Consider the following 27,057-nt stretch of genomic DNA (forward strand, 5'->3'; position numbering starts at 1 on the left):
TTTAAACTTTAAGGATTTCCTTGAGTAAGGGGCGAGCGCCCTGAAGACAGACTGGGTCATCCACCGACACTCCTGCAGCAATGAAGGGGTTAAAGTGATCTCATCACGGCTGGGCTTGGAGTGGAGTGAGACACGGAGGCAATGTGCAGAGCCTTTAAGGCTGGTGTTGGGGAGGTTGTTGGCAGGAGTGAGGATGGGAGCTGGGTGAATGTAGTGCAGCTTGAGTGTGGGGGTTGCTGTGGATTTTCCAGCTGCCAGACTGTTCTCCTCTCCCACTACCTCCTGTTGGATGTGATGGAAGCTGCTGGCTCCTTCTGCCTTTGTCTGACTGCACATCTCTTCCCCAGCCCTGAGATTTCTCTATGGTAACAAACACAGCGGCCAGCGACCACCGACTGCTTTGTGCTCACAGTGAGCCAGAAGCATTTGTCCACCCACCTCCCGGCTGCAGCTCCAGCACAGGACTGGGAGGAGCTGGTTCCTGCCTCTGCTGGCACCGTCCCAACTGGGGTGGACTGGGTTTGGAGATGGCCAGGGGATCCCGCGGCAGCTCCGCCTCAGTTCCTGGCGAGATTCGAGGATGAGAACACCCCTTTGCTGCTGTATTTTGCTGCGAATATCTGTGTGGATTCCCTCCCCACCCCTTTGCCTGCACAGGAGAGAGAGAGAGAGAAGCTGCAGAGACACATCCTCCTGATCTCTGCATCCCCTCAGCTAACAAAAGGTGAGCCAGCTTTTCACAAATATATCATCTCCACCAGAAGCTAGTTGAATGAATCAATGAGAGACAATGTGACAGGGCTTTGTCTGGAGTTCCTTTGTATCAATGCTGACCCGTTGTGTTATGAAGGATAGCCCCTCGATTCTTTTGTTAACTGAAAATTAATCCGGCACTAAAGTGAAAGACTCCTGTTAGGAAATGGATCAGGAGTTGCGAGCACGGAGCTGGATTCTGTTCTCTCTGTGTTTGCATTTTCCCCCAGCCAAGTCTGTCTGTTGCTGTTTCTAATTTATGCCATGTGTTGTCTAACTTGACTCTATTTTTTAAAAGTCATTTTGGTGATTGTGCCCCGATCTGTAAATCACCAGGCGGACTGCGGTTCCGGACAAACCAGGATGACTGCAAGATTTCACATTGATCCGGAAAGAAAAAAGGAAAACGTTGTATTTAGAAATCATTTCATTGAGACTTTCACATTACAAATGACGTGTGTGTGTTTGTATTTAATGTGCAGTTCTGTTTGAAGTGCTGTGACTGTTATTTATTTCACCCCAAACAGCAATGGGAGGAAGAACGGGTTAATGTGCTATTTTTCGTGGTGTTTTTTGAGAAGGGACGGGATGTTGGAGAGGAACCCCCCCCCCCCCCCGACGTCTCCAAGTCCCCACCCCTATAGTCTCATTGGACCTTTAGCATTCACCTGGACCAGCAGATAGGACCTTGGTTTAACTCTAATCTGAATGATGACATCTCTGACAGTGCAGCACAGTGCCAGCTATGGCTAAATGGTAACACACTCCTGCCTCTCAGCCAGAAAATCAAGGGTTTAAGTCCCACTCTAGAGAGGCAAATCCAGAATTTACTGCATAGGGCATCAACCTCAGTCAGTATTCACAAGTCTCTGGAGTGAGACTTGAATTTACAGCCATCCAACTCCAAGGTGAGCAAGCTATCAAACTGAGCCAATATATAAGGTAGTTATTGAATACGAGTGGGTAACGTTTAGTCCATATATGTGCAAAGAATGGCCTATAGTTGTGTAAACACTGGAGGGTTTGTGAAGGGGAATGAGGGTGAAGTACTTCATTACAACAGTGACTACACTTCAAAAGTACTTCATTGGCTGTAAGGCACTTCGTGATGTCCTGAGATTGTGAAGGGAGTTTTATTAATACAGTGTTTTCTTTCTAATGCTCATGCTGATTGCAACACCATTATTCATGCCCAACCTTCTGCTTATTCAAGCTGATCAATTTACGATGCTTGTTATATTGTAAGACTGAAAACAGAATAAATTTCACAAGGTGAGGTGCTCGTTTCTGTTTCGTTGAAGGTGTTCACTTTGCAATCTTACACTCTTTGGCACTGCTCGATTCTCAAATCTTCCAGTCAAACTTCTTCATTCCCTTTTCCTTCAGTCTTTCACAGGCTATAGCTCCGTTTCAGGCTGGTGCAGTGGATTGCACACGAGCTCCTTGCTTCTAAAATATATGTCCAGACAATTGATATGTTTGTGTCCTTTGCCTGTGCGAAATGAGTTTTGGCAGTCTGGGTCCCTGTGGGCACAGACCCATAGCACAAAGCTGCCACTAAATTGGCAAACATATGCAGAAAGGCCACTGGGTGGATTGATGTGGGATCTTGTATAGAGGCTGAAGCTGAGGTACATAGCTGGATAGAGTGGAGGGAGCTTCACTCAACACCTAAGCTGGCTCGAGGCTGCTTAATGCTGAGAGTGGGGACCTGTGATGAAATCTCTTCCATGGCAGCGACATCTGTCAGCTCGATCTTTGCAAACTCTACAAAGAAAAAGCTATTTTTATCGACAAGAAAGCTTGCCTGCAAGAGAAGGCAACCTTGGTTCTTGGCCTGTTATATGATGTCTCTTTCCGCAGGGCAGTTTCTCTTCCACCTTTTGCATGGCTGCAGGTGAGATGGAGCTTGCACCTCCATCTTCAGGCTGTTTTAATTGGTCTGACTTGTTAGGGGTCTGGGCCTGGAAACCGGAGCAGAAATCCAGCTGCTGCACCCTTACTCAGGGTTATTGGCTACTGGCTTTAAGCCCTTCTCCTTGCTCACAGGTGGTGGTAAGGAGGTCTCCAGCCTTGACAGTTGTCCAGGTGACCTTGAAAAAAAGATGCCGCTTCCCAATTTTTGCGTCCATGCCCTTGTTGCCCAGACTTCTCAGATCTTTTGATTTGAGGTGAAGGGAAAGGGCTGAGTGCAAGGATTGAGGACCACTAATTGTGGCTATTGCTCAGCTTAGGACTTGGCCATCAGAAACCCAGAATGGTGAGGCTGGGCATATGGGAGTGTCACTCCACCTCATTTGCATGTCCTTTTAAATGCTTATACCGATTGCCCTATCCTTAGATGAAATCCTGGAAAAATAAGGGCAGTGGAAAAGGCATTGGGACCCAGACTAACGGAATGAAAGAAGAAAGGATTTGTATTCATAGAGCACATTTATAACTTCAGAATGTCCCAAAAGGCTTTATAGTCAATGAAGTACTGTTGAAACATAGTCACTGTTGTCGGAAACACAGCAGCCAATGTGCATAAAGCAAGATCCCACAAACCATAATGTGATAATGACCAGATAATCTGCTTTAGGAATGTTGGTTGATGGATACATGTTGGCTATATCACCAAGAGTGGAACTTGAACTCACAACCTCCTGACTCAGAGTATGACCAAACTGAACCACTGCTCAGATTATCAGACCTTATCTTGCTTTGCCTTTGGGAGATGAATGTGCCCTGGGTGCTGAGGGAAAGCACAGTGACCATAGTCTGGAACACAACACAATACTGCCTCCTGCAACTTCCCCTCCAAGTCACACAGCATCTTGACTTGGAAATATATCACAGTTTCATCATAGTCACCAGGGCAAAATTCAGGAATTTCCTACCTAACAGAACTTTGGGAGTACCTTCACCACCTGGACTGCAGAAGACGGCTCACCAGTTCTGAACAGCAACTCGGGAATGGCAATAAATGACAGCCTTTCCAGTGATGCCCACATTCTGAGAATGAATAAAGGAATACAATACTGCAGTGCAATTCTGGGAGTCAGATGGGTTTTATATAGAATATTAATGGATCCTTTTGAAGTCAGTATATTTACTTAATTGAAGAGTTCAGTTGACACTATAAACTACAAAATTGAATCTCCCACAGGTTAAAGCATTGGAATCAGCTGAAAATATGTTGCTTTACACACACTCCCTCCCCTCACATCCCCACTGAATTGCAGTTAAGACTCATCACAATTTACTCATTGACTAGCACTCAAGACTCTGAGTCAAAAGGTTGTGGGTTTATGTTCCACTTCAGAGATTTGAGCACATAATCCAGGCTGATACTCCAGTGTAGTACTGAGAGAGCCTTGCACTGTCGTGATGTGGCTTTTTGGATGACATAAACTGAGGTCCTGTCTGTCCTCTTAGGTGGACGTAAAAGAGCAGGGAAGTTCTTCCTCTGTGTTCTATTCAATATTTATTCCTCAACCAGCATCACCAAAACAGATTATCTGGATGTTACCACATTGCTGTTTGTAGGACTTTCCTCATCCAGAACTATCTTGTGATCTTGCGATGTAAAATGCACAACTGGCACTTATAGGTTGTGTGCATTTATTGTGCTTGGCCAGATAAGAGTATACTTTGCACTGAGCTTGTGCTGTAATTGGCACTCACAAAAGTGAATTAATAATTGTAACATTGCAGTCTTACAGACTATCTAAAGATTCCAAGTCCTGTGTACATTCTATTTGAATAATTAAAAAATGCCGAGTTCAATCGATTATGGGTTTAGATATTAACACTTGAATAACTAGGAAGTGGCTCAGTTAACTGGCTTTCTCGACATGTGGATCAGGATCTGTTCATCTGGACTCTGCTCAGCTGCCGATGGGCTGATTACAGAATCTTGCTTTGAATTGTCAGCTGCTTCACGAGCATTGCCAATTGACAGAGTGGCTTTTCATTAAGATCGTTATCCTTTCAGATATTAGTGGAATCTCTCCAGCTCAGCCTCACTCCACGGAACCAGGGCCAACTGTGCGGAGTTTAAGTGAATTTGAAAGGAAGGGAAGAGAATAGAAGGGTAGGGGTTAGGTTCGAAAGTATCCCAATTTCCGCCCCTGTCCATTCTTTCTTTTTGTGTCCTGTTTCTTTTCCCTCTATCACTATGGGTACATAACTAGGGGAGGAGCCTGAGGATGTGTGTGGTTTCACAGGGTTTGCAGTGGGGGCCACCTGCAGAACAGATGTGTTAGAGGGGAGAGGCAAAAATGGGGAGGGAGATGGGTGAGGGGTTAGAGAGAGGGGGCTACAGACAGTGAGAGCAGAGATGGTAAGACTATAAAGGCCAGAGACAGTGAGAGATAATTAATAGGCCAGAGAATGCTACATCTCAGACAGTTCACCTGTGGGTAAAGTGCTGATTATTGCAATCCAGTTTATTTGTTAAAAAATGCTGAAAAGGCAGAAAGTTAATACTTCAGGTGTGAGTCCACCATCACTTCTGATGAGGGGTCTTTTGCTGTTCAGGATCGTTGACGGACCTGCTGTTCATTTCTAGCATTTCCTGTTTTATTTTGGATGAGCTGTATTTGCTATGGTTTTCATTTTTGCAAGAGAGGCAGCTAATTTATTTAAACTTACTTCTACAATAACAGTTACCCGACCTATACGAGTAGGGGAGTTGTCCCTGGTGTCCAGGCCAACATTTATCCTCAACCAACATCACTCTATCAAAATGTAAGGCTTTCTTAAATAAAATCAAAATACTGCAGATGCTGGAAATCTAAAATAAAAACAAAGTGCTGGAAATACTCAGCAGGTCAGGCAGCATCTGTGGGGAGAGAAGCAGAGTTAATGTTTCAGGTCTGTGACCTTTCATCAGAACTAGCAAAGGTTAGAAAATAATTAGGTTTTAAGCAAGTGAAGGGTGTGGGGGTGGGGGGATGGTGGGGAAGAGAACAAAAGGGGAGGTGTATGATAGGGCAGGAGAGATGAAATAACAAAGCTGTCCTGGGACAAAGGCATGGAGAGTGTTAATGCTTGTGGTGAAAGACAAAGCATTAGTCCAGAGAGTGTTAATTGAGAATGGGGCGGTGGGGGGGGGGGGGGGGTGCGGGGGTTGAAATAGCAAGCGAACAGAAGTATGGGGTCCTGCTTTCAGACTGCCTTTCACCTGGCTTGCTACCCTTCTCATTCTAGAAAAGGACTCCCTTGTTGTTTAAGCTGATTTTATTTTGGCGTCACTGGTTTGTGCCCATAGCTGCAGCGCTCATGTGGTCAGTGGCCATCCCAGGTGTAAAGGGACTGGATTTTCCTTGTTCAATGCCCAGATATATCTTTTTTTTTACTGTAGTTACTGCCAGCTGCCCTTGTGCAAGTGGTAACACAAAAAGGAGAGTGGACACCTGCCTCATTAGCCTGGACCAGGAGAAGGCTTTTGACAGGATATCGCACACCTACATAATGGATGTGCTTTCTAAAATGGGGTTTGGGGAGGGAATCTGCAATTGGATCAAACTGCTCTACACAAACATCAGTAGCACAGTCAATGGGTGGGAATCAGAAAGTTTCCCGATCCAATCTGGAGTCAGACAGGGCTGTCCTCTCTCCCCTGTCTTGTTTGTTTGCTGTATTGAACCCTTTGCTGAGTCTGTTAGGAAGGATGTGAGCATAAGAGGGGTGACAATCCCAGGCAGTGGAGGCTCTCCGGTTTAAACCTCCCTGTACATGGGCGATGTCACCTTCTTCTGCTCTGATCTGCTGTCCGTTCACAGAGTGATGAGCATCTGCGACCAGTTCGAACTGGCCTTGGGAGCCAAAGTTAACCACGGCAAGAGCGAGGCCATGTTCTTTGGGAACTGGGCTGACCGATCCTTTGTCCCCTTCACCGTCAGATGAGACTACCTGAAGGTACTGGGGACATGATTCGGAAGGGCCGGAGCGTGCACCAAAACCTGGAGGGAGCGAGTAGCCAGGGTACACCATAACCTCAGCATGTGGGAGCAGCGATCTCTCTCCATTGTGGGTAAGAACCTGGTCATCAGGTGCGAGGCGCACACATTGTTGCTGTATGTGGCGCAGGTCTGGCCCATACCCCATTCCTGCACCGTGGCGATCACCTGAGCCATTTTCCGCTTCATCTGGGAATCCAAAATGGACCGGGTCTGGAGGGACACGATGTTCAAATCTCTGGATGAGGGCTGGAAAAATGTACCCAATGTCGCCCTGATCCTGATGACCACCTTCGTGTGCGGCTGCATCAAGTTGTGTGTAGAGCCCCAGTACGCAAACACCAAGTATCACTACGTGCTGAGGTTCTATCTGTCCCCGGTGTTACGAAGGATGGGCCTGGTCACATTGCCGCGGAACGCTCCATCCAGTTGGACCGTGCCATACCACCTATCCTTCGTGGGAAAGTTTCTGCATAAAAACATCTTTGACCACCAATCCATCAGGCAGTGGTCTGCATGGAATGTCCTCAAGGCCCTACGGGAAAAGGAGATGAAGAATCCTGTCGGATGGTTCCCCGAGCAGACTGCCAAAGTCATTTGGTAGACTGCCTCATCACCAGAATTTTCAAACAAGCATCAAGATGTAGCTTGGCTGGTGGTGAGAAGGGCCCTCCCCGTCAGATTCTTCCTGCACTCCCGGTGTCTCACCCCCTCCTCACAATGTCCTCGAGGTGGCTGTGGTGGGGTAGAGACTGTTGCCCTCCTCCTTCTGGAATGCATCTTTGCAAAGCAGGTGTGGAAAGAGATGCTGTGGTTTTTGTCGAGGTTCATCCCAAGCAGCTCTGTAACATGGGAGTCTGTGCTCTATGGGCTTTTCCCAGGGGGACACACCGAGATAAACATCAACTGCTGCTGGAGGACCATCAATTCGGTGAAAGACGCCCTTTGGTCTGCCCAAAACGTGCTGGTTTTCCAGCGCAAAGAGTTGTCCACGACCGAATGTTGCAGACTGGCACGTTCCAAGGTCCAGGACTACGTGCTGAGGGACGCACTGAAGTTTGGGGCAGCTGCGGCAAAGACTCAGTGGGGAAAGACTACTGTGTAAGGTTCCCCCACCAAGGTGAACTGAGGGGCTGGATCCATGGAAAACCCCTCGGGCTGTATCCAGAAAATATGGGTTTGCTGCAAAATGTACGTGGCATGTAAAATGAAATGGAAGGGTTGTGAGGCAACTCACTCCTGTGTTGAAGGAAACTGATCTCCTTTGCACTCTTTTTGTATTGTTGACTTGGTGTTGTTTTGAACTGGTTTGTAATGTATTTTTTGCAGATTTTTATGAATAAAGTATATTTTGGGGAAAAAAAGTAACACAAAAAGCCCATGGTCAATATCAAGCAACTTCAGTTTCCAACTCTTTTTTTTGGAAGCTCTCTTGGGCATCAGCCATGGCTCAGTTGTCAATACACTTGTAACTGCAGTAGAAGATTGTGGGTTCGAGTCCCACTCCAGAGTCTTGAGCATATAATTTAGGCTGACGCTCCCAGTGCAGTACTGAGAGGATGCTGGATTTGAAGGTGTTAAAATAATGCCCTGTCTGCTCTCTTGAGTGGACTTAAAAGATCCCAAGGCACTATTTTGAGGAAGAGCAGCGGAGTTCTCCTTTGTGCCCTGGCCAATATTTATCCCTCAACCAACATCACTAGAAAACAGATGATCTGGTCGTTATCACATTACTGTTTTTGGGAGCTTACTGTGCACAAATTGGCTGCCACACTTCCTATATTACGACAGTGACTACATTTCAAATGTCTTCTTTAACTGTGGTTTTGTGAGACTATTTTCTCTGGTCAGGGCTGTGTCGACCTGTCCGTCAGTCTCTCTCATTCACCCACAGACACTGCCAGCTCGACCCATTTTTCTTTAGTTTCTTTTTGATAGTTCCCTGTATTCTGTGGTTGGCGTTGCATTAAGAATAGATCCTCCAGCCTGGGAGTATTTGTGAGTGAAAACTGCCCTATTAGAACAAGCACTGGGCGGGGGGGCGGGGGGGTAAGGAGAAACATCTTTACACAGTGAGTTGTTGTGAGCTGGAATGCACTGCCTGAAAGGTTGGTGGAACCAGGTTCAACAGTAACATTCAAAAGGGAATTGGATAAATACTTGAAAGAGGAAAACTGTTAGGGCTATGGGGAGTGGGACTGATTGGATAACACTTCTGCACTATATGAGTCTATGTGTTTAGAGAAGCTCACATTGCTTAACAACTTGCCAAGCACTTGGACTGTGAGTTGGATTAAACAAATATCTGCCTCCTGGTTGCACACACACAGGCCAAAGCCTTATTTGCTTATCCAGTATCCCGTCTTAACTGTGCTGTAGTGCGGTGGTTGCCTGAAGGAAAGGACAAAGGTGCCATTAGAGGATAGGAAAGAAGGTGGGCACAAAATTTCAGTGCTAGGATTGGAGACAGGGTTAAGGTGAGAGCTAAATGTACAGTAGCTATGGGGAGGTTAGATTTGGAGATAAGCAGATCAAACAGGCGGTGAGGGTGGGATGGGCAGGAAAGGGGAGTTAGGGATGCCTTGCTGTTCCAGTTTACATCAGTATATTGGAGGGATAGTCTTAAGAATGGTGGTAGATGGCAAGAATGTGATGTGTAGTGAAAGTGTGATCCAGTATCTGCACATTGAACTCACCCAGAACCAACCTCCGCAGCTCTGACTTGCAACATTCACCCTCAGTCTGGCCACGTATATATTACAATATTATATACAGTCTTAGAGCTACTTTGATGTACAGAAGCTGACAAAGTTATTCTCGACTTCTAGTTATGTGCAATTTGTGCTGTGTCGAAAAGAGCTTCACTTGTACATTTGAAGCGCGTAGAGTAATGAGGCAGAACACAGCACCACAGAACATTCCTTCATTAACACAGTGCTCAGGAGAAGCAAATTAGCTCAGAGCTGCTTGTAGTTGTTATTTTTGTGCTGACTTGCTGCTGTGATACTCAAAGGATTAGATGGAAAAGCCTTCAGGCTACGGCTGTCAAGGGGCTGTGCCCAAATGATGTGAGCTGTGTGAAATCAAGCAGTCTCACTAGCTGACATGCCTCCACTATTAAGTCTGAAGGTTTGGCCGTTCATTATTTAAACCTCATTTATACTTCGAGGGGAGTGGGTAGCATAGTCATTTGTAAATCACTGACGCCAAACCAATTTTCACCTGCTTCGCCTCCTGGATATGGCCTAATTACTGGGCGAAAATTGAGGTTAAAGTGGTTACCATGGGTCTCTGTGCCTCACACTGACTTTCACACTGACTTTTGTAGTGTTCCTGAGAGGGCAGAGAGCAGACTGTTACAGGCAAAAACTTCTTTAATCAGGCTTTCAGTCACCTCCCCCATTTTCTCCTTTTGTGTCTTGGTGTCCATTTTTGTTGGATACTGCCTGTTGGGACAGTTACTACCTTAAGGGGCCTACATAAATGCAAGTTGTTATTGCAACAAGGTGGGATTGACATCATTGCACCTCCTACCTCCTTGTTCTGAGTCCCCAACAGCCAAAGGGCTGAATTCAGCGGTGCCCAGGGTAACCACCAGGTCACTCCAAAACCAATAGCATTTCCTGCATTATAACAGTGACTTCACTTCAAGTACATCACTGGGACATCCTGAGGTCACAAATGGTACTATATAAGTGCAAGCTCCTTCCTTCTTTGACAACGAAAGAGCTTCCTGCTTTTCTTTGAAAGTGTCCTGGGATCCTTTACGTCTTCCTGAGCAGGTAGAGGGGGGCCTCAATTTAACATTCACTTTACTGAGCAAATTGCTGGAGCTGCTGACTGACAAGTCCCTAGGTCCTGATGGACTTCATCCTAGGGTCTTAAAGGAAGTGGCTAGTCTGATTGTTGATGCGTTGGTTTAATTTTCCAAAATTCCCTAGATTCCAGGAAGGTTCCATTAGATTGGAAAATATCCAATATAACTCCTTTATTCAAAAAGGGAGGGAGACAGAAAGCAGGAAACTCCAGGCCAGTTAGCTTAACACCTGTCTTAGGGAGAATGTTAGAAGTTATTATTAAAGACGTTTTAGCAGGGCATTTAGAAAAATTCTAGGTAATCAGGCAGAGTCAACATGGTTTTGTGAAAGGGAAATCTAGTTTATCAAATTCATTGGAGTTCTTTGAAGAAGTAACATATGCTGTGGATAAAAGGAGACCAGTGAGTGTACTGTACTTGGATTTCCAGAAGCATTTGATAAGGTGCCACATCACAGGTTATTGTGGAAAATAAAAGCTCATGGTGTAGGGGGTAACATATTGTCATGGATAGAAGATTGGCTAGATAAAGTGAAACAGAGAGTAGGCATAAATGGGTCATTTTTTTGGTTGGCAAAATATAACAAGTAGTGTGCCATAGAGATCAGTGCTGGGGCCTCAACTTTTTACAATTTATATAAATGACTTGGATGAAGGGACTGAAGGTATGGTTACTAAATTTGCTAATGACAAAGATAGGAAAGTAAGTTGTGAATAGGACATAAGGAGGCTGCAAAGGCATATAGATAGGTTAAGTAAGTGAGCAAAGATCTGGAAAATGAAGTGTAATGTGGGAAAACGTGAAATTGTCAATTTTGGCATGAAGAATTAAAAAAGAAGCATATTATCTAAATGGTGAGATTGCAGAGCTCTGAGATGCAGAGGGATCTGGGTGTCCTAGTGCATGAATCGCAAAAGGTTAGTATGTAGGTACAGCACGTAATTAGGAAAGCTAATGGAATGTTATTGTTTATTGCAACGGGAATGCCCCCTTTTTTATTTTTAGTTTTATTTTTTCGTTTTTCTTTTTACTTTATTTTAGTTTGTTTCATCATTCATTTTTGTTTTTACCATGTTGTGCTTTTGGCCAGGGCTGTTCATTATTCTGTCATTTAACACCCTCTCTGCACTAATGCTTTGTCTTTCACCACACCATTAACACACCCTTTGCCTTTGCTCCATGACCTTCTGGTCAGTTATTCTCTGTGACCCTCTGTCCTATCAGCACCTTCCCTTTTGTTATCTTTTGCTCCACCCCTGCTTTACTTGCTTAAAACCCATTACATTTCTAACCTTTGCCAGTTCTGATGAAGGGTCACTGACCTGAAACATTAACTCTGCTTCTCTCTCCACAGATGCTGCCAGACCTGCTGAGTATTTCCAGCATTCTTTGTTTTTATTTCAGAATTCCAGCATCTACAGTATTTTGCTATTATTTAATATTCTGAGGGGTCTTGACAGGGTGGATGTGGAAAGGATATCTCCTCTTGTGGGAGAATCTATAATTAGGGGTCACTGTTTAAAAATAAGACATTGCCCATTGAAAGCAAAGGTGAGAAGAATTTTTTTCTCCGAGGGTTGAGAGTCTTTGGAACCCTTTCCCTTAATAAGCAGTAGAAGCAGGGTCTTTGAATATTTTTAAGGCAGAGGTACATAGATTCTTGATAAGTAAGGGGATGAAAGGTTATTGGGAGTAGGCAGGAATGTGGAGTTGAGGTTACAATCAGATCAGCCATAATCTTGTTGAATGGCAGAGCAAGTTCAAGGGGCCGAGTGGCCTACTCCTGCTCCTAATTTGTATGTAGGTAACACCTTTCCTAAGACAGTGCTCCCTCATAAATGCATTGAAGTGCCAACCTAGTTTACATGCTTAAGAGTGTAATAAGAATTGCTCTAATAGCCTTCTGACTCAGCGGGTCAAAGTGACACTTGGAGTTTCTATCAGATGTATTGTCTCCATTGCTTATAGCAGACGTGTTGGTGCTGATGCGATTTGTCCGCTCTATGTATTATCTGGTTTAAAGGGGTCGCACTATTACAATTGAACAAGATTATAGCTAATCACTATAAAGGCTGTAATCCAACACCATTTAGAGGGATTAAGTACACAAGATAATTGGACCTGAACAAGGTGCTATTTGCTTATTGAACATGTTTGCTATTGTAATCAGAGTAGAGTTGTGCAATCTGTAACCTGATACATGTTCGAGCTGATTGAATATACAAGGGAAATGCACCTTAACAAGGTGCGAATCACTGAAGTGAACATCTGTTTCTGCTTGAAATATCTGGAGCACTTAAAACCCGGTAAGCAGCAGCGTTGTAACTGACTATGCAGAAATGGAAAATGGTTAAAGGATTGCCCGACTTAAACATGACATTTTAAGTGGTGGAGAATACATACATACCTACAAACATACGAATTAGGAGCGGGAGTAGGCCATTCAGCCCCTCGAGCCTGCTCCGCCATTTGATAAGATCATGGCTGATCTGATTGTGACCTCAACCCTACTTTCCTGTCTACCTGCTAAAACCTTTGACTCCCTTATCAATCAAGAATCTATCTAGTTCAGCCTTAAAAATATTAATTGACCCAGTCTCCACTGCTTTCTGGGTCAGAGAATTCCACAGACTAACAGCTCACTAAGAGAAAAAAAAATTCCTCATCTCTGTCTTTAATGGGACACTCTTTATTTTTAAACTGTGTCGCCTAGTTCTAGTCTCTCCCATAGGGGGAAACATCCTCTCATTATCCACCCTGGCAAGTCTCCTCAGGATCTTGTATGTTTCAATATGATCACCTCTCATTCTTCTAAACTCCAATGGATACAAACCCAACCTGTCCAACCTTTCCTCATAAGATAAACACTTCATCCCTGGATTCAGTCAATTGAACCTTCCCTGAACTGCTTCTAATGCAATTATATATTTTATTAAGTAAGGAGACCAAAACTATATGCAGTACTCCTGATGTAATCTAACTAACTAAAGCCCTGTACAGCTGTAGCAACACTTCCTTGCTTTTATATTCCATTCCACTTGCAATAAATGACAACATTCCATTTGCCTTCCTAATCACTTGCTGGACCTGCATCCTAACTATTTGTGATTCATGTATCAGGACACCCAGATCTCTCTCTACCACAGAATTTTGCAGTCTCTCGCCATTTAAATAATATACAGCTTTTCCATTCTTCCTGCCAAAGTGGTCGAGTTCACATTTTCCCACAATATACTCCATCTGCCACATTTTTTGCCGATTCACTTAACCTATCTATATTCATTTGCAGACTCTTTACGTCCTCTTCACAACTTACTCTCTGACCTATCTTTGTGTCATCAGCAAATTTAGCAATTATACATTCTGTCCCTTCATCCAAGTCATTGATATACATTGAGGCCCCAGCAGTGATCCACTGGTTACAGCTTAACAACCCAAAAATGACCTATTTATCCCTACTCTCTTCTGTTAGCTAAGCAATACTCTATCCATGCTAATATGTCCCCCCACCCCCCCCCCCCACACTATGAGCTTTTATTTTGTACAGTAACCTTGATATGGCACCTTTATTAAATGCCTTTTGGAAATCCAAGTATACCACATCTACTGGTTCCCCTTTATCTATATTGCTTGTTACTTCCTCGAAGAACTCTAATAAATTAATCAAACATGATTTCCCTTTCACAAAAGCATATTGACTCTGCTTGATCGCATTAAGATTTTCTAAGTGCCCTGCTATAACCTCCTGAATAGTAGATTCTAGCATTTTCCCTATGACCGATGTCAGGCTAACTGGCCTGTAGTTTCCTGCTTTCTGTCTCCCTCCTTTTCTTGACGAGAGAAGTTACATTGACTATTTTCCAACCTGATGGGACCTTTCCAAAATCTAGGGAATTTTGGAAAATTACAAACAATGCATTTACTATCTCGGCAACCACTTCTTCTAAGACCCTAGGATGAAGGCCATCAGGTCCTGGGGACTTGTCAGCCTTTAGTTCTAATGGTTTTCTCAGTACCTTTTCCATGGTGATTGTAACTGTTTTAAGTTCCTCCCTCCCTTTCACCTCTTGATTTACAAGTATTTCTGGAATGTTATTTGTGTCTTCCACAGTGAAGACAGACACAAAATATCTTTTCAATGCTTCCGCCATTTCCTGTTTCCCATTGTTTAATTCCCCAGACACACAATCTGAGGGACCAATGCTCACTTTAGTTACTCTTTTCCTTTTTAAATACATGTAGATACTCTTACTATCTGTTTTTATATTTCTAGCTAGCTTTCTCTCATACTCTAATTTCTCCCTCTTTTTCCTTGGTCATTCTTTGCTGGTTTTTAAATTTTGTTCTATCTTCTGGCCTACCTACCACTAATCTTCGCAGTATTGTATGCTTTTTCTTTCAATTTGATACTATCCTTAACTTCCTTAGATAGGCACGAATGGTGCATCCTTCTCATCGATTGTGTTTCCTATTCTCTCTCACCCACCAAGGCTGAGTCATGACATGCTGTCCATCTCTTATTGGCGTGAAGAGGTTTTGTTGCAAGATGGGAAATGCTTTGATTAGATTAGATTAAAGATACAGCACTGAAACAGGCCCTTCGGCCCACCGAATCTGTGCCGACCGTCAACCACCCATTTATACTAATCCTACACTAATCCCATATTCCTACCAAACATCCCCACCTGTCCCTATATTTCCCTACCACCTACCTATACTAGTGACAATTTATAATGGCCAATTTACCTACCAACCTGAAAGTCTTTTGGCTTGTGGGAGGAAACCGGAGCACCCGGAGAAAACCCACGCAGACACAGGGAGAACTTGCAAACTCCACACAGGCAGTACCCAGAATCGAACCCAGGTCCCTGCAGCTGTGAGGCTGCAGTGCTAACCACTGCGCCACTGATTTCCTCAGGTAGATTTACAATCTATATTCAAACTCAAAGTGAAAACTGGGAGACTCTCTCAACCAAATCCAGTACCCCCCAGGTTGAGCACATAGTTTGCTGTTCGTGATAATGGTTCCTTGACATCTGCATCATTTTCTCTCTTTAATCACTCTGTAACATATATGTCCAGAGGTTAAGAAGCCAACCTACCACTGGGCCTCTGACATCACTACTCTGAGCCAGCTGTTGGTAGGCACTTAAGAGGAGTGGCGTTTGCTTGCCACTTCCCCACAACAACAGTGATTGAAATCAATGTGTCATGATAACAACTTACATTTATCTTCTCTTCTTTGGCCTCCTTGTCTCGGGAGACAATGGGTAAGCGTCTGGAGGTGGTCAGTGGTTTGTGGAGCAGCGCCTGGAGTGGCTATAAAGGCCAATACTAGAGTGACAGACTCTTCCACAGGTGTTGCAGAAAACATTGGTTGTCGGGGCTGTTACACAGTTGGCTCTCCCCTTGCGCTTCTGTCTTTTTTCCTGCCAACTGCTAAGTGTCTTCGACTCGCCACACTTTAGCCCCGCCTTTATGGTTGCCCGCCAGCTCTGGCGATCGCTGGCAACTGACGTCCACGACTTGTGATCAATGTTACAGGACTTCATGTCGCGTTTGCAGACGTCGTTAAAGCGGAGACATGGACGGCCGATAGGTCTGATCCCAGTGGCGAGTTCGCTGTACATTGTGTCCTCGGGGATCCTGCCAGCTTCCATGCGGCTCACATGGCCAAGCCATCTCAAGCGCCGCTGGCTCAGTAGTGTGTATAAGCTGGGGATGTTGGCCGCCTCGAGGACTTCTGTGTTGGAGATCCTGCCACCCGATGCCAAGGACTCTCCAGAGGCAGCGAAGATGGAATGAATTGAGACGTCGTTCTTGGCTGACATACGTTGTCCAGGCCTCGCTGCCGTAGAGCAAGGTACTGAGGACACAGACTTGATACACTCGGACTTTTGTGTTCTGTGTCAGTGCGCCATTCTCCCACACTCTCTTGGCCAGTCTGGACATAGCAGTGGAAGCCTGTTCCATGCGCTTGTTGATTTCTGCATCAAGAGACAGGTACTGGTGATAGTTGAGCCTAGGTAGGTGAACTCTTGAACCACTTCCAGAGCGTGGTCGCTGATATTGATGGATGGAGCATATCTGACGTCCTGTCCCATGATGTTCGTTTTCTTGAGGCTGATGGTTAGGCCAAATTTGTTGCAGGCAGCCGCAAATCTGTCAGAGATTCTGCAGACACTCTTCAGTGTGAGATCTTAATGCAGCATCGTCAGCAAAGAGGAGTTCCCTGATGGGGACTTTCCGTACTTTGGTCTTCGCTCTTAGGCGGGCATGGTTGAACAACCTGCCACCTGATCTTGTGTGGAGGAAAATTCTTTCTTCTGAAGACTTGGACGCATGTGAGAGCAGCAGGGAGAAGAAGATCCCAAACAGTGTAGGTGCGAGAACACAGCCCTGTTTCACGCCACTCAGGATAGGAAAGGGGTCTGATGAGGCTGAATTGTGCCTTTCATATTGTCATGGAATGAGGTGATGATACTTAGTAGCTTTGGTGGACATCCGATCTTTTCTAGTAGTCTGAAGAGACCACGTCTGCTGACGAGGTCAAAGGCTTTGGTGAGATCAATGAAAGGAACGTAGAGGGGCATCTGTTCGCAGCATTTCTCCTGTAGCTGACGAAGGGAGAACAGCATGTCAATGGTCGATCTCTCTGCTCGAAAGCCACACTGTGCCTCAGGGTAGACATGCTCGGCCGGCGTCTGGAGCCTGTTTAAAGCGACTCGAGTGAAGACTTTCCCCACTATGCTGAGGAGGGAGATTCCACGGTCGTTGTTGGAGTCACCACGGTCACCTTTGTTTTTATAGAGGGTGATGATATTGGCATCGCGCATGTCCTGTGGTACTGCTCCCTCATCCCAGCACAGGCAAAGCAATTCGTAGAGTACTGAAAGTATAGCAGGCTTGGCACTCTTGATTATTTAAGGGGTAATGCCGTCCTTCCCAGGGGCTTTTCCACTGGCTAGAGAATCAATGGCATCACTGAGTTCCGATTTTGTTGGCTGTACATCCAGCTCATCCATGACTGGTAGAGACTGGGCTGCATTGAGGGCGGTCTCAGTGACAACATTCTCCCTGGAGTACAGTTCTAGCTAGTGCTCAACCCAGCGGTCCATTTGCTTGCGTTGGTCAGTGATTGTGTCCCCTGATTTATATTTGAGGGGGGCGATCTTCTTGATTGGCCCAAAAGCGCTCTTAATGCCATCATACATTCCTCTGATGTTTCCGGTGTCGGAGGCCAGCTGAATATGACATTTATAAAGCACCTTTAATGTGGTAAAACATCGCAGAAATCAAGGCTAACACTCTAGTGCAGTACTGCACAATCGGAGGTGCCATCTTCTGGATGAGATGTTAAATCGAGGTCCTGTCTACCCCGTCATGTGGATGAAAAAGATCCCATGGCATTATTTCAAAGAGGAGCAGGGGAGTTATCCCCAGTGTCCTCAATCCCTCAATCAACATCACAAGAACAGATTATCTGGTCATTATCGCACTGCTGTTTGTGGGAGATCTCTGTGCACAAACTGGCTGCGTGATTCCTATTATTACACAAACGACTACAGATCAAAAAATATTTCATTGGCTGTAAAGTGGTTTAGGACATCCTATAGTCCTGAATGGTGCTATATAAATACAATCCTTTCTTCAAGGCATGGAACATTAACAGTATCAGTGATGGATGAGTGGGACTTAGTGTGAGTTAGGATACTAACAACAGGCTTTTGGATGAGGTCGGGTTTAGAGAGTAGAAGATGGGAGGCTGACCAGAGAGCATTAGAATAGTTGAATCTGGAGATGACAAAGGCATGAATGAGACTTCTAGCTTCCAGATGACTTAGGGAGAAGATGGGCAATAGTGTGGAAGTGGAAGAATTCTTGGTGATGCCCGCTCCAATTTCTTATCCACATTGTAATGGCGAGGTGGCAAGGGGTGTGGGGTGGTCCCCACTGTTCACCTCCCAAGTGACCACAGCAAGGGTTTTTGTTACTCAGGTTTTAACCCCTTGTGTATTTTTGTCAAATGAACAGACAGTGACAGGTTTTCTTGTAGGTTTAAAACAGAATATTAACTATTTATTGAACAATATTCATTCCAACATGGTTGCGACAGCACCCACTTACGCATTCATTTGCGTGCACACACAAAAGAATGGATAGATGGAGAGGAAAAGGGTAAGTGGTTTGAAGTGAGGTACGTGTTCAGGGTGCACGGTAAACCAGTTGAATCCTCTGAGGACTGTTTGTCTTTTAAGGTTGCAGACCTGGGTTGTTTGTAAATTTTCCTGGTGGTTAGGGCTGCAGTCTGGAGGTAGTGATCACTTTCAGTTCTCTGCTGTGCCAAGTTAAAGTGTAGAATTCACAGCAGGCCTCCTTCTTTGGCTTTTGCTGGATCTCTCACACTTTTTGGCTGAGCAGGCTTTTTTGAGATGCTATTGTGATCACTCCCCTCCCTTCTCTCTTAAGGTAAAGATCTCTCACATGTTGTTTCTGTTAGGAGACATAGGGCCCCCTTCCTGTGCTAACCAACAATGGACCAAGATGTGGCTACTTCAAACCTTCTTTGTTTCATAAGAACCCACTCAATTCAGAAATGTCTCTTGATGAGTTCAAGATGGATGTAATTAACACCCCTTAGCTTGAAATGTATCCTTTTAGTCCTTAACAGTCAGTGAGACAGTTTGAATATCCAGGCCCTGTCAGCCTGACCTTTGGTGGTCAATTTGCAGCACATTGTTCACTTTTTAAAAAAAAATTAAAAGTCAATTTTGTTTATAACTCTTCAGTTTGGTTCTGTATCTTCATTGCTGCACTTCTCATGAGTGTGACAACATATTGCCCCTCTCCTCAAAAAAAACAACACTTGACCCCTCTGTCCTTGCAAATTACCACCTCATCTCCAACCTCCCTTTCCTCTTCAATGTCCTTTCCAAAGTGCTTCCCAAATTTGTGCCCCTCTTTCCTGGAATTCCACGTTTGAATGCCCTTTTCCACCTGTGCCACAGTACCCAAATGGCTCTTATCAAAGCCACAAATGAATTCTTAGTGACCGTGGTAAACTGTCTCTCCTCACCCCCTTCCATCTATTTGCAGCCTTTGACACAGTTGACCATGCTATCCTCTTCCAATGCCTCTTCACCATTGTCAAGCTGGGTGGAACTGAACTTACCTGGTTCCATTATTATCTACCCAGTCATAGCTAGAGAATCACGTGTAATTGGTTGTCTTCCAGCTCCTGTACTGCTACCTTTGGTGTCTTCCAAGGATCTATCCTTGGCCCCCTCCTATTTTTCATCTTCATACTGCCCCTCAGGACATCATCTGAAAACGCAATGTCAGTTTCCAGATGCTCACTTGCGACACCCAACTTTACCTTATCACCACCTCTTTCAACCTGTCTAGTGTCTCTAAATTATCAGACTGCTTGTCCGACATCCAGTACCAGATGAGCAGAAATTTCCTCCAACTAAATATTGGGTAGATCGAAGCCATTGTCTTCGGATCCTGCCACAAACTCCATTCCCTAGTCATCAACTTTATCCCTCTCCCTGGTAACTGTCTGACACTGAACCAGACTGTTCACAACCTTGGTGTCATATTTTACCCCAAGATCAGCTTCTGACTAGATATTCAACCATCACTAAGACTGCCTATTTCCACCTCCATAACATTGCCTAACTCTGCACTGCCTCAGCTCATCTGCAACTGAAACCCTCATCTGGGCCTTTTGTTACCTCTAGACTTGACTATTCTAGTGGTTTCCTGGCCAGACTCCCATATTCCAAACTCCATCGACTTATTATCTGAACGAATGCAGCCCATATCTTAATTCGCACCAGCTCCTGTTCACCAATGGCTTATTGACCAACATTGGCTCCCGGTTAAGCCTTGGTAGCGTGGCCACAGATGGAGCTCCAGAATACCGGACATTACCCTGCAACCCCATGCACATACCCAAAAATTATTACATTAAGAATAGGCCAATATAATTTAAAATGAGCATTGCAATTGCATGTCAGCCTGGGGGGATGCGATTGTGATGTACTCGCTGCCTTTCACAAACTGGGTGTCAAATTTGCAACAAATTAAGAGCTACATTCCCCATGTCTGAGGAGGTTTAGGGAGCGGATTCCAGACACAACATGTGTTTCTATATATGAAATGCAATCCTTCTGTAATGCAAGTCTATATATTAGCTTATATTCCTTTGATGAACGTACAGATTTCAAGCACACACATACATACATGTCCTCACAATGCACACCTGTAATTTATGGACGTGCATCACAGATGCAATCCATGTTCAATATTGTTACATTTAGTGCCATCAGACACACCCGTGATAAGCACTCCACCAATTACAGAGATGCACAGTATTGGCCTGTTCAATATAGTCCATACAATTTAACTCAACTACCTCGTCCAATAGATTCTAGGTTTCAACTGGAATTTAATTATACTGTAAAATAAGGATACAAAGTCCTTTATTGTAAGATTTCAAACAGACGACTTGAATACTTTATAGTAAACTTATTGCTGAATTCTGAGATCTATGGATCAGTTGAATTCTGGGATCTATAGAATAGTGGCAGTTTTCTGATATTGGTAGGTGTGGAAATCTCAAAATTTACTTGAGTGCATGGGCTTGTTCCTTTGATTTTTTTTTTAAAGCACGCCATAAAAGCCTTGGGGAAATCTGACTCATCGTAACTTATTGTTTTGGAAATAGCCAGAGGGAGGAGTTTATTTTAAAAGGAATATATACTTAATCGAATAGAGCATGGAACCAACTTGGGATACTTAAAACACACCCCTTAGCATTGACTGAAAGGGAAATCTCCCTGTAGAAAATAAGTCAAATTGCAGGAAAACAGGCACAGTCCATCATTTCAAAGGAATTCCAGAGTTCACGAAACAGTCCCCGAAGTGCAGATAAAATGTAGTGTCGGGATACAGGTCTTATCCAAGTGCAAAGGCAACACCAATCAAATATAACTTGACTAATAGTCCACTTCGCCTGGTCTCACAGCCGTGTTGTGCCTTCGCTAATGACACATACACCACCCTTTGATCTTTTACAGTACATGTAGCCATGTTTAATACTCGAAGCTGTTGTTTTCTACTCCTATCTCTTCCCCATTCAATCAGCTATGTCTTTACATTCACAGAACCAATATATAATCGTGATTTTAAATAAATAACAATATTAACCAATGAAGATTGTTTAATTGTTCAATTATGGTTCTTAGGTTCTTCAAAATAAAAATATTGGACATAGAAGTGCCCAGTACCACACAGGGAACAGACCAGCTGAAAACTGGACTGTCCGGTATAAAACTGGCCGAATTGCCACCCTACATCTTGAATTTTAAATCATAATACTTGTTTTCAAATCCCTCTGCGGCCTCCTTATCTCTGTGACCTCCTCCATTCCTAAGCCTTCAGATATCTGTGTTCCCCCCGCCACCCCCCCCTCCACCCCGATTCTGGCCTCTGGCACATGCCCGACATTAATCATTTCTCCATTGGCTGCTGAGGCCCTAAGCTCTGGAATCTTCTCCCTAAATTCCTCCAGCTCTCTACTTCACTTTGCTCGTTGAAAACACTCCTGCCTCTTTGACCAAGCTTTCATCAGCGACCCTCGTATCGCCTTATGTAACTGTTTTTGTTTGATTACGCTCCTGTGGAATGCTTTTAGATGTTTTACTACATCATAGGTGCTATATATAAGTTGTTGTTGAGAGGATATGAGGTTGGAAGGTCAGATCAGAAGGTCCCGGGTTTAACTCTATGCTGAGCTGACAAATCCCTTGTATGCAATAAAAGGAGCACTATATTTGGTCTCAGTGCCTGCGGGCAGGAGAGTCCATGTTTCCGACCACTGTCCATCGCCTGCATATTAGGTAATTACATCCTTGGATTTTTATGTGTTGCGCTTCGTGTAGAATAGCCTGACTGTTTCAGCCAATATATGAAGAATAGCCACTGAGGCAAGGTACTGGGTGGATGGGAGGGAGTGCAAGGGAGGAGTACCCAATGCCTGTAGAATCATACCCAGCGGTCAGTGTGGCCAAGTGAGGGTAGGGAAGAAAAGGGACCAAAACTGGAGACAGAGTTTTGTGAAACACTTAATTTACACCACCCCCAAAGCATTAGTGTCAAGTGATTTTGCAAGCACTCAATAACATGTTGGGGTGTAAATTTGAGCCCAACCTGACTGCCTCCTCCTGGGATCCTCATTCGAATTTGCTGCAGAGTCAGGTCAAGCCAGGTCAAAGTTAAATAGTATCCAAGCATCTTAAAAGGCAGTGGGTTTTTTTTTGATCACTGATGGATGTGAAAGCAAGATTGCCCCAGTTGTAAGCTATCTGTGGCTGTTGACTGAAATGGTAAACAGCCATCCGCTGTGGGAGAGCAGATGTCAAGGCTCAACTCACTAGGGACAACTAGGAAGGGCTTGGAACATCTCCATTTGGCTGTTGACAGAAATTTCCTCAGCTCCCAAGTTCCAAAGGAAACACAGTGAGTAAAATAATATTAGGTGAATAAATTATTCATTTCACAGAAAAGGAGTGTAAGGTTCAAAGTAGCTCAGTCTTTCCCAAACTAAGATGATGAACCTGGATTATAACTGTGAGGGTATTCAAGGTTTATTGACCTAATTTTTATTTCATATACGGTACCGTATGCAAATGACTACTTGTTGGTATGTTGCTTAGGACAGTGAGTTTTCAAAGGTTAATTCTCAGGATGTGGGCATCGCTGGAAGGGCTGGTATTTATTGCCCGTCCCCAGTTGCACTAAGAAGATAGTGGTGGTGAGCTGCCTTTGTAGCAGTTTGATACAACTACATTGTTGCAGGATTGGAGTCACATAAAAACATCTACATGTATTTACATATCATGTTAACGTAGTTAAATATCTCAACGTGCATCACAGCTGTGTTAATGAACAAAAATGGATACCAAGACAAAGAAGGAGACATTAGGACAGGCAACCAAAAGCTTGGTCAAAGAAGTAGGTTTTAAAGAGCATCTTAAAAGTAGGAGAGGTGGAGAGGTTTAAGGGAGGAAATTGCTTTTGGGTCCTTGGCAGCTGAAGGCGTGGTCACCAATGAAGTGGGTGATGGACAAGAGGCCAGAGTTGGAAAAAGGTTAAGTTCTTAGAGGGTTGGTGGGTTGTAGAAAATTGGAGATAGGGAGGAGAAAGGCTATTGAGGGTTTTGAAAACAAGGCTAAGAATTTTAAAATGGAGACTTTCAGGAGGCGGGAGCCAGTGTAGGTCAGTGAACACGGGTGATGTGGTGAGTGGGACTGGGTTTGACTATATAGGCCAGATCAGGTCACAATGGTAGGTATCCTTTACTAAAACATTAGTGAACCAGTGAGTTTTAATGGTGACCCGACAGCTTCACGGTCACTTTCAAATGGCACCAGCTTTTACTTTTCAGATTTTTCTTTTAAACTGAATTAGACATCTCAAACTGCTAAAGTGGGATCTGAACTCTCATTCTCTGAATTACTAGCCTAATAACAGACCGATACAGTACCTGTCATGTTTTTCAAATAGCTCTATGGAGCCTTTAATATCTGCCTGAATCAACAATCAAGGCCTTGGTCTAACATCCCATCAGAACAATAAAGATCTCAGTACTAGATCAACTAGATTTTTATTTTTTTTATTTTCAAAATATACTTTATTCATAAAAATCTGTAAAAATTACATTCCTAAACAGTTTAAAACAGCATCAAGTCAAAAAATACAAACCGTGCAAAGGTGATCCGTTTCCTTCTATACAATTATGAGTTGCCTCACAACTCTTCCATTTCATTGTCATGCCATATACATTTTTACATTTACAGCACACAAAATTTTCCCGATACAGTTCGAGGGGTTTCCCATGGATCCAGCCCCTCAGTTCAGCTTGGTGGGGGGGACCTTACACTGTGGTCTTTCCCCATTGAGCCTTTCCCCAAGCTTTAGTGCGTCCCTCAGCATGTAGTCCTGGACCTTGGAATGTGCCAGTCTGCAACATTCGGTCGTGGACAACTCTTTGCGCTGGAAGACCAGCAAGTTTCGGGCAGAACAAAGGGCGTCTTTCACCGAATTGATAGTCCTCCAGCAGCAGTTGATGTTTATCTGGGTGTGCATCCCTGGGAACAGCCCGTAGAGCACAGACTCCTGTGTTACAGAGCTGTTTGGGATGAACCTCAACAAAAACCACTGCATCTCTTTCCACACCTGCTTTGCAAAGACACATTCCAGGAGGAAGTGGGCAACCGTCTCTTCCCCACCACGGGGGCATTGTGCAGAGGGGGCGAGACTTCGGGTGTGCATGAAGGATCTGACGGGGAGGGCCCTTCTCACCACCAGCCAAGCTACATCTTGGTGCTTGTTTGAAAATTCTGGTGATGAGGCATTCCGCCAAATGACTTTGGTGGTCTGCTCGGGGAAGCATCGGACGGGATCCCCCGTCTCCTTTTCTCGTAGGGCCTTGAGGACATTCCGTGCAGACCACTGCCTGATGGACCGGTGGTCAAAGGTGTTTTCCTGCAGAAACTGCTCCACGAAGGATAGGTGGTACGGCACGGTCCAACTGCATGGAGCGTTCCGCGGCAATGTGACCAGGCCCATCCTTCGCAACACCGTGGACAGATAGAACCTCAGCACGTAGTGACACTTGGAGTTTGCGTACTGGAGATCTACACACAGCTTGATGCAGCCACACACGAAGGTGGTCATCAGGATGAGGGCCACGTTGGGTACATTTTTCTCGCCCTTGTCCAGAGATTTGAACATCGTGTCCCTCCGGACCCAGTCCATTTTGGATCCCCAGATGAAGCGGAAAATGGCTCGGGTGACCGCCACAGCACAGGAGTGGAGTATGGGCCAGACCTGCATCACATACAGCAACAACGTGAGCGACTCGCACCTGATGACCAGGTTCTTACCCACAATGGAGAGAGATCGCTGCCCCCACATGCCCAACTTTTGTCGTACCTTGGCTACTCGCTCCCTCCAGGTTTTGGTGCATGCCCCGGCCCTTCCGAACCATATTCCCAGCACCTTCAGGTAATCTGACCTGACGGTGAAGGGGACAAAGGATCAGTCAGCCCAGTTCCCAAAGAACATGGCCTCGCTCTTGCCGTGGTTAACTTTGGCTCCCGAGGCCAGTTCGAACTGGTCGCTGATGCTCATCAGTCTGCGCACGGACAGCGGATCCGAGCAGAAGACGGCGACGTCGTCCACGTACAGGGAGGTTTTAACCTGAGTGCCTCCGCTGCCTGGGATTGTCACCCCTCTTATGCTCGCATCCTTCCTAATAGACTCAGCAAAGGGTTCAATACAGCAAACAAACAAGACCGGGGAGAGAGGATAGCCCTGTCTGACTCCAGATTTGATCGGGAAACTTTCCAATTCCCACCCATTGATTGAGACTGCGCTATTGATGTTTGCGTAGAGCAGTTGGATCCAATTGCAGATTCCCTCCCCAAACCCCATTTTGGAAAGCAGGTCCATCATGTAGGTGTGCAATATCCTGTCAAAAGCCTTCTCCTGGTCCAGGCTGATGAGGCAGGTGTCCACCCTCCTGTCCCGTACATAGGCCATCGTATCCCTGAGTAGCGCGAGACTATCAGAGATCTTCCTGCCAGTTACAGTGCAGGTCTGATCCGGGTGAATCACCAACTCCAGAGCAGACTTGACTCGACTGGCTGTGACTTTGGACAGAATCTTGTCGTCAACATTAAGCAGTGAGATGGGCCGCCAATTTCTGATTTCTGCCCTCTCCCCCTTCCGCTTGTAAATGAGGGTGATGATGCCTTTCCTCATGGATTCTGACATGCTGCCGGCCAGGAGCATACTCTCGTATACTTCCAGCATTTCTGGGCCGACCCAGTCCCACAGGGCCGAGTACAACTCGACCAGTAAGCCGTCGCTTCCGGGAGTTTTACTCGTCTCGAAGGACTCTCTGGCCTTTGTCAGCTCGTCCAGAGTTAGCGGCTTGTCCAGTCTCTCCCTCTTGCTGTCATCTAAGACCTCTGTCTTAGATGACAGGAAGGACTGGGAGGCTGTGCTGTCTGTGGGCTTCGCGTCATACAGCCCAGCATAAAAGGATTTGCTGATCCTTAGTATGTCGGACTGCGAAGACGTTACCGAGCCATCTTCTTCCTTCAGGCTGCTGATAACAGAGCTCTCTCTGTGTACCTTTTGGAAGAAGTAACGCGAGCATGTCTCCTCCTGCTCAATGGAGCGGACTCTGGACCGGAAGATGATCTTGGAGGCCTCCTTGGCAAAGAGCGAGGCCTGCTGGCTCTTCACCTCTTGGAGGTCCTCCTTGACCTCGACCCCAATTGACTGCAACCGGAGTAGATTTTGCATACTTTTCTGGAGTCGGGACATTTCCCTCTGTCTCTCTCTCGCCTTCTGAACACCTTTGTGGATGAAGAACCTCTTGATGTTCTCCTTAATCGCTTCCCACCAGTGAACTGGAGACTCAAAGAGGGGTTTCACGGTCCTCCAACCTGTGTAATCCCTTTT

General features: G+C 45.1%; 1 protein-coding gene across 1 annotated transcript in view; it reads left to right on the forward strand.

The window, feature by feature from the left end:
• Window positions 1–401: 401 nt before the first annotated feature.
• Window positions 402–27,057, forward strand: part of plppr3a (phospholipid phosphatase related 3a) — a 128,478-nt gene continuing 101,822 nt past the window's right edge. The window contains exon 1 of the mRNA XM_068016614.1: window positions 402–724. The gene's annotated coding sequence lies outside the window, so the exon portion shown is untranslated. The remainder of the gene's footprint in view (window positions 725–27,057) is intronic.

This window comes from Heterodontus francisci, chromosome 36, assembly GCF_036365525.1.
Source record: "Heterodontus francisci isolate sHetFra1 chromosome 36, sHetFra1.hap1, whole genome shotgun sequence".
Lineage (NCBI taxonomy): Eukaryota > Metazoa > Chordata > Chondrichthyes > Heterodontiformes > Heterodontidae > Heterodontus > Heterodontus francisci.